Raw genomic sequence first — 8,680 nt, 5'->3', positions numbered from 1 at the left:
AAACTGACAACGTCTTGGCAAAAAAAAAAATTAAAAAAATTAGACAAAGTTAACGATAGTGCAAAAAAAAAAACCACAAAAAAAGTTAGACTGATCAACACGAAAAAGCACAAGTAATTTGAAGTTCAATATTGTTGTTGACAAAATAATTGGCAAGTCGTATTATAAAAAAATACGAACTCCTCAAGAACAGATGCTACATATATTGTCTACTTTGTCGGACTTTATATGCAAATATTTTATGATTTTATTGGAATTTGGTTCATGAACACGTATAAAACAATAATTGTTTATGATAGGTTATTTGTAGAAACGGCGGTCGGTAATTGACACAAAAAACAGAGGATCCAGATATGTGTGTAGTACCTTTGTCTTTCGTTACAAAAGGTAATAACAAAAACACTGCATCCTAAAATCGCAGCTTTTTCAATAGACGTTTAAGATTCATCCGAGTACTCGAGTATCATGACCGAGTATCCGAGTATTAAATTTCAGATCTTTTGACATCCCTAGTATATATCTCTTTGCTTGATATTTGTTCCTTAATTGTGCAGGTAGTTGAAAAAAAGTCGATACTAATGTTTCACATAGGCTTCAACAAAAACCTTTATCAACGACGAACTCTCAAACAAACCATGTCTTTTTATGTTTCTTTGTTACATATATGAATATGACGTGGCTCTGTACTCATACATCCCGTCATTGTGCTATGGTAAATTTGTGTATTCTTGTCTTTAATTGTTTTTATTATTATTATTATAACAAGGCATTTTTATAGCGCATTTATTAAAAAAAAACTCAATTACTCTTAGCGCTTTACATCTTAAAACAAAAGTACACAAGTTCTTACATACACGAAATTACAAAGTTAAAAATGTACCGAAATATGTATAACGCATACATCATTTTGTACATCAAATCAACTATAAAAAGTTAAGACTCCAGCAACTTGGTAAAAAATGACTTAAAAGAATTATTAATGAATAAGCAAAAATTTGAAAACTTGTTATCTTAACTAAATATTTCTAAAATTTGCTGAACTTTGTATTTAAAAATAAGTTACTAAAATACTCCAGCTTGTAAAAAAAATAAAATAAAAGAAATACAAACGTTATATCAAATATACAGAAACACATAAAAAAATGTACAAAATATTAAAAATCAACATCAGTCAAATACAACCAATCACAGTTCCAGGTCTTAACTATGAGGGTTTGGATGGGGTTAAAAGATTAGAGAATAATGCCCTTAAAAAATGAAGATTAGAGAATAACGGGCCAAAAAAATAAAGATTAGAGAAATGCGTGGTCTAAAAATATAATGAATATTGAATAATTAATAAAAGAAAACGATAAGAATTAAGTGTTTACAGAATTTTCCCTTCTTAAAATTTAAAGAAAATTATCAAAATTATCATTGTAAAAATATAAAAGTAAAAACAAACTTGGTAAACCTTTTTTGGTTTCGTGATCAATCGTAACTACTCGGCCATTCTCGCTACGCAGTACAATAGTTATTTCTTCGTGCAACCAGAAAGGCCGAGTTGTTCCGATTGGTTTCGTGATAACAGACTATAGGATTCAGTCAATGTGAACTGGTTTCCGATACTTCTACTCGGATTTCGGATCTTTTCGGTTCATACTTCTACTCTGGTTATCGTCTATCTTTAAAATGTCAGAGGTCATAGCAGACGAATTTGATGAAAATTCTGTTGTTCCATGTGTGTTAAGCTTTTATTCAAATGAACAAACTGTGAAGGAGAGATTCCGCACTAGAATACAAATATGCTTCAAGAAGCACACCACTTTAAATGGATTTAAACAACATTTGATAGACTTTGCTGGCATCAAAGAACACGCAGCCTCCATAGGTGTGGGTTCTTTTGAACTAAAATTATACAGACTCGACACCAAAACAAATACAAACTATATTATACAAACCCAAAGTCAGTGGGATTTGGAGAGACCACTTTTAGTAGGTTCTCCGAGTGAAATAAATGGTAAGCACTTTGAGATACTCGATCAATTGCATTTGCACCCCCCCCCCCCTTTTTCCCACCTTTTGTGTTAGTGACAAATAAACCTCCAATTGTAACATTGACAACGCTAATCTCTCAAGTTCATTTAATTACTGTATGGATCATTATTGCCCGACCGAACATATCTTGCATTAGTCCTCTCTAATTAAACCAGGGCCGGCACTGCATTATAATTACCAAGCGCCGAAAATTACGTGTGCACATTTTCACATTCTCCTGACTGATTCCATATCTCCTCTATGACAGTATGCTAACAAATAGTATTTAGTGTTAGAATAACTGCAGGGTAAATACAAGAAAAAGGTTGAGTTTTAAAGAGGCATACGTATATATATACAGAAGTCTTACTTAATTTTACTGTGTTCCGAAATACATTAAAGCTATAACATGAATAATTTAAGACATTTAAATAGATATTATAAAAAAAAAAAATCTATGATCATCTATTGAGGATTTACATTTCATTTGGCATTGAAAAGCATGTTATAAATTATAAACCTGACAGACAAAATAATTATTGTTCGTGATCACTAATAAGCAGTGCCGAAGGAAAGATTTATTACGGAGAGGGGACACAATGTTGTCAAACAAAAAGGGAGGGTTTCAAACCTGGGACCCGCTCCTGGGACACCCAAATAGGCACATGACAGTCTGTTGGATCGACCCAATGGGACAACTGCATATATAAAAAAGAAGATGTGGTGTAATTACCAATGAGACAACTCTTCACAAGAGACAAAACGACAAAGAAACTTAACAGCTATAGGTCACCGTACGGCCTTCAACAATGAGCGAAGCCCATATGCCGAATATAATGTGACTCTACGGTGACATGGTTTAAAACGATATTCCTACAACAGAAACTTTCTAACGTAACAGTAAAGGTGAAGACGGCCGTAGTTTTAAAACGGGTTTAATTTGTTCTACCACAGTGATACCATTATGTTTTCTATATGTTGGCTAATTAGGTGACTATAAACAAATAATAAATTGTTTTCAATTTCAAAAAGATAATATAGGTCCATTAAATATATAAATTATATGTTTATCCTGACGATAATTCGGGATACATAGTCGTCATATTGTCCATCGTTGTCGGCGTCATCAATGACATATAATAATTAATATTGTATTATATATGTCATATATGTCTCTGATGTCATCTATCGAAGCTAGCTAGATTATCTTTAACCGCAAAAGCTACAAAGTTCAAATTTAGTAAATATGATCGCGAGGATGTGGGAATGGGGGTCAATGATTTTTGTACCTTAGTTTGTTTAATTTTCCATTGAAAAAGTGTGAGGGTATCTACACATACACCACAGTTCCATATCAACCCTCTGATTGGTTTACCAGAAGATTGAAAATGGTCATGTGGGGTATGTGAGATACCTCACACTTTTAGACACAACCTACAATGTAACATTTTCTTTCCTGTAATATTTTTCAACTCTAAATTTTTACTAAAACTATAGTGTTGGGTAGTTGTCTCATTGGCAAATACCCCATATCCTTTCTTTTTCTTAGAATAAATACAAAAATGAATTTTAATAACTGTATTATTTTAATAAAATGTGAAACTAGAAGCCAAATATAAAATCCTCTAATCCTCGAGAATGGCACACTGGTAATTTCACTACAAATGCATAAATTCCATTATGCATAATTTCTCTACTAAAAATTCCAAAATGAATATATAATTCCTTTGAATGAAATACACCACCAAATCCTCAAATACTGAAATAATCACAAATATATTTAACTTCCACTATTAAAATTGAACACACATCCAGTGAACAAACTTCCAACGCCTCGCCTCCTGCGGCACTTTTTGATATTTCTTGATTTTGAATTTCTGTGTTGTCTTCATGTTTAATTTTAACAACTGTGGAAATAAAGGTGGAGGGTAAAAAAAAAAATTCCGGTCCCCAATAACCTATGACTTACGATACTTTTGCTGAAATTCTCCAGTCATTCTGTATTTTACAAAATTCTTCCAACAACACTTTACTCATACTACTACGCTCTGAATGCACGCGATTTCGCGGGTGTGTTCTAGTATATCTTTAAAATAGTACTGGATTTTGTAGATAGTGTTTTAAGTTTTTTTTGGCACTCAAGTTCCGCCGATTGAGTCCACCTGAAAAAAAATGAAGTGATGACATTGAGTGACAATTAAATCATACACTGAACAAAACTGAGTTATTAATGAAATAGATAAGATAAGATACTTTATTTGTTTAAAATCCAAAATAACAGTGAAATATGAAAGTTTTATATTACTTGAATTGGGTAAAATGTAATAAGCATACACGCTACGCATGATATGAATATATATACCGGCCGTCTTTACAGTGAATTTGCATAAATGAAGCACCTGTTGAAGCGCGGACCTCAACGAAGACACCCGTATTTTCTGAAAATCGACACTCATATGACAAAATTACACATATGAACGAATTAAAACACGCAAGAAAATACAAAATAATTTAAGAAAAATGAAACTAACCTTTGTACGTTTTGTTGGCTCTGCCCTTGAATAATATAAAGCTTCCCGTCTGATCCTTTCCCAGTTCGAACTGATCCACGGACAGATTCCTATGCTCATCTACACCTCCAAAAAGTTTACTGTTATAGAAAAACATGGTATTCATTATAGCTTTAGAACTGGTACTCCCTAGCAAGCCCTTTTCCCAGAGAGTGCTTTCTGTTTCCTCGCTTATCGCCTCTGCCTGTTTAGTAGTGGTGCCTCTAGCCTGTTTTGTGAGTTTGGTCATGCGTGCGCTCAAAGAACGTCTGAAATCATAAAATACAGTCTTTTTCGTCCAAAAAGTTCATATGCACACCATTCTCTCGGTGAAATCTCAGTATGCCAACGCATAAAAGATATAATGTCTTTGGTGGATACGGCTTACCATCTTTTCTTCTGGTCTCTATTACAAACTTGCTAAGCCATTGATTTACATCATTGGGGCTAAACTGTAAATTTCTGGAATGGCACAATAATTACTTTTCATTCGCACAACTCTCCAGTCGTTCAATGTGGCAACACTCCAAGGAGTATTTTTACGTGTATTTCTGCTTTCGGTGGACTTAACTAACTTATCAATATCAATATCTTCCACAAAAGAATAGCGTGAATTCTCGCTACAGTTCTCAGTAACAGCCTTTTCCAATTCTTCAATAATATTATCCGCCGTAAGGGGAACCTGCGTAAGTTCAAAATCTGGCAAGTCATCCATTTCAAAATCCACTTCATATTGGTCCAAAGCCTGAGACAGAGTTAAATCCTCCAGCTTTTCGAAAGCAGTATTTTCATTTTCAGCATCTTTGCATGTTTGTGATAATGTTGTCCCATTCGGGAATTACATTCAAAAAGTCAATGTCACTTATCTCCATTTTTGCAGCCATTTCAGACGACTGAAACGCGCAAACTGATAATGCAGCGGGAAAGGCACTTTTCATCACGTGATATCAGTTAATTGTGACGTCTTATGAACTTAGACACAAGTCATTTACCAAATTAAAAATTTGATTGGGTATGTGTAGATACACTAGAGGATGAACTAAATTTCACTCGAAAGCAGAGCTTTCTCGTGAAATGTAGCCCCTCCAATGGTGTATCTACACATACCCAACACTTTTTAATTTGGTAACTATAACTGGGACAATACATAATGTAGGTCACGGTGTCCTACTTTTACATTTCATATATTAATTCACACACTCCGAACTCAATTTTCATAAGATTATTTTCTCATTTTAGTTTCAGTTTGAGTTCCTCTTAAAAAAATTTAAAACATGTCTTAAAAACTGCCTGTTTGTATATTTACGACCTTTGGAAATCTATGAATTCTTCATATCCAAATTAATGGTGTGTCAACAACAATACTGTGATCTTAATATTGAATATTTTTTTATAGTCCATGTCATTCAGAAAATTGTTAATTGGTCTGGTAATACAATAGTTCTGGTTGAGGGAAGCGAGGCATTGCCAGTGAGTACAAACAGGAAATTAAAGACAAACAAGCCATTCCGGAAACGTCGTTCCAAACAAGAGGAAGCAGAATACAACGTTCTTGTGAAGAAAATAAAACTTGGCGAAAATATTGAAAGAACTGAAAGACAAAAAGAAGACTTTGAGACTTTTTGTAAAGGTGAGATGATTACAACCAAATCCAAGGATTAAACAGAAACTAATAAATTTAACGATAACTTAAGGCCTTAACAACAATTAACACAAAAATACAAAAAAATAAATTATGATAAACAACACGAACTAGCTAAAACCCTGAAGTGAAATCATGTGCTCCGGAAGGGTAAGCATTTCTTCCTGCACCGTTAACGGCAGCCGTCGTGTTGTTTCTATGTTAAGTCCGGTAAATATGAAAATCTGGTAGAGATGAAAGGTCAATTATGGCTGAGAAAGTATAACACATCAAAGATAGATTTTAAAATGTAAAAAGCTTTTCAATAACCATTAAAAAACCCACATTTACCTGTTGCTGTATCTCATCTTACTCTCGTACAATATACTTTCGTCACACCCTGTGGTCGGTAGGGGCGGGACATATACTAGTATCTTTTTAAAGGAAAGCTCATCAAATGCTCATGAAGGTGTTGCAACCTCTCTTGGTTGTTGTTGGTTAAGAGTGAGGGCGCTGTGAAACTAAATTATCCGCATACAATTTTTCTTTTCAGTGACACGAAACAACATAATATTTTTAGTTGAAACAAAGTATCAGGCAAGGCAATTTCTAATTACAGCAATCCATATACTTATTAATTCTATTTTTCAGAACTGAAAAATTTGTCTGAATCGGTTCCTACAGATGAAATCCATATGAGATGTGGAGTCTGTTCACACGTTTTTGTTGTCAATGAAGCAAGAAGTACAGGTGGCAAAATAGATTTTTTCAAGAAAAGTATGTTTATATGCTATTTTCAGAATCAAATAAGTGGATTGAAATGAGATTTAACTCCAACCCACTAAATTTTTAAAAACATTTTCAGATTGGTAGCCGTCCTCCATTCTGCTATTATTCATAATTATACTGTGCGGCAGTTGTTTCAGAATTTTGATTCATCCCTCAGGGAAGATGCTAAAAATAAGTCTCAGGCATTTTTTTTTTATTTTTGAAATTATGCATGACATACATTGCAACTTGGGTTTGATACATGTAGTTATATTGTGTGAGAACTTTGTGTTAGTGGCCTTTAGTCATTTTCAGAATTTCGATTCTGTCCCTTGGGGAGATACTTATAATACAGCCCAAGGTAGTTTTTTTTTAACTTTTTTTGATTTGGACATAGAAAGTTGGATTGATGGTTATATTGATTAGTATTTAAGGACAAAGGTTTCAAACATTTTGTTCTCGCCAAACTATGGTGGTTTAACACAACACAGTTGCAAGCGTAGGAATATGCAGCCTGTACTAGTTTTCATTGTCATACAAGAAATAAAAAACGTCAGATGAGACATCAGTCCCTTGGAACCTTTCTGAATATTTTTGTCACCAAGTATATAACTTACAATACTAATCGTCAAAAAAACAACGAATGAGTAACAAAATCCTACTGTGGCCATGATTAAATGATTAAACACCTTGATACTCCACCAGGAGGACATATAATTTTGCTCTGTTTACACACAACTTGTTGGACTACACGTCATGATATGCAGTTTGATTTAGTCTTTTGTACTTTATTATTGTTGAAGAGGTATGCAAATAACAAAACATAAAAAGAAACATTTAAATATACGACGTGTTTTGCAACAGATAGACACATCCTGTAATGTAGTTTCAATATCGAATCATATCGGGTCATTTTATTTTAGATCTTAAAAATGCTCAAAGACAAAGATTGAAACTAAAACATCTCAATAATTTTTAAATATGTTGATTCTTTTTAGATCACTATAACAAATGTGTTACAAAGCAAAAGCAATATTTGAAAGACGCGGAAAAGAGCAAGAAAATAACAGACTTTTTTACAAAGCCAATAGTTGGAGATGCATTTGACACCAATGACGTACTAAACGTAAACGAAAAAGAAGAGACGTTGGAGGAAGACCCATATGCAGCCATCGTTGACCCATCAAACTATGATAATAAAATTGTGAATAAGTAAGAACAATATTCAAATCTGACTGTACTACTGAACGTTGATGTTAACATAAATAATTCATTTTATTTGACCTAGTGAAATTACTATCTACTACAACAATGAACTCTGTAGACTTTGTAAATTACATAATATGTTATTGTTATTAATACCATTAAACATTATGAAATAAATCAATCTTGATATACATCTTTATACTTCTTAAACAGCACAAAGTATAGAACCCACAAATAAGAAAGCATGAAATAAAATTGCTTTACAAGATTCTTCTTAAGGGTAGTTCTTGCCTGCTATAATAACGGAAAACTTAACATGAGGTCAAAACTATATTACATTCATGCAGATGAATAAGACGGTTCTAATGTTTTCTTATATATGATCATATATGCATTGTCGTATGACATATATTACAGAAAAAAACATGCTACTGAGGGCCGGTAGAGCTGCCGAACAGATCCTGTCATTTTGTTTAGAGCTTTTAATTCATTATACTTTAATATAGAGACTTCGGATGTA

At 33.2% G+C, this 8,680-nt stretch overlaps 1 long non-coding RNA gene across 1 annotated transcript; it reads left to right on the top strand.

Moving 5' to 3' along the window:
• The first annotated feature begins 1,581 nt into the window (after nt 1-1,581).
• LOC143055499 (uncharacterized) lies at nt 1,582-6,963 on the top strand. The gene is made up of 3 exons (XR_012972053.1): nt 1,582-1,999; nt 5,962-6,195; nt 6,838-6,963. It is a non-coding gene; the product is annotated as an uncharacterized LOC143055499 (long non-coding RNA).
• Nucleotides 6,964-8,680: the final 1,717 nt, after the last annotated feature.

Source organism: Mytilus galloprovincialis, chromosome 12, assembly GCF_965363235.1.
Source record: "Mytilus galloprovincialis chromosome 12, xbMytGall1.hap1.1, whole genome shotgun sequence".
NCBI classification, from domain to species: Eukaryota; Metazoa; Mollusca; class Bivalvia; order Mytilida; family Mytilidae; genus Mytilus; species Mytilus galloprovincialis.
Note: the sequence above shows the minus strand (reverse complement) of the source record. Positions and strands in the feature narration are given on the sequence as shown.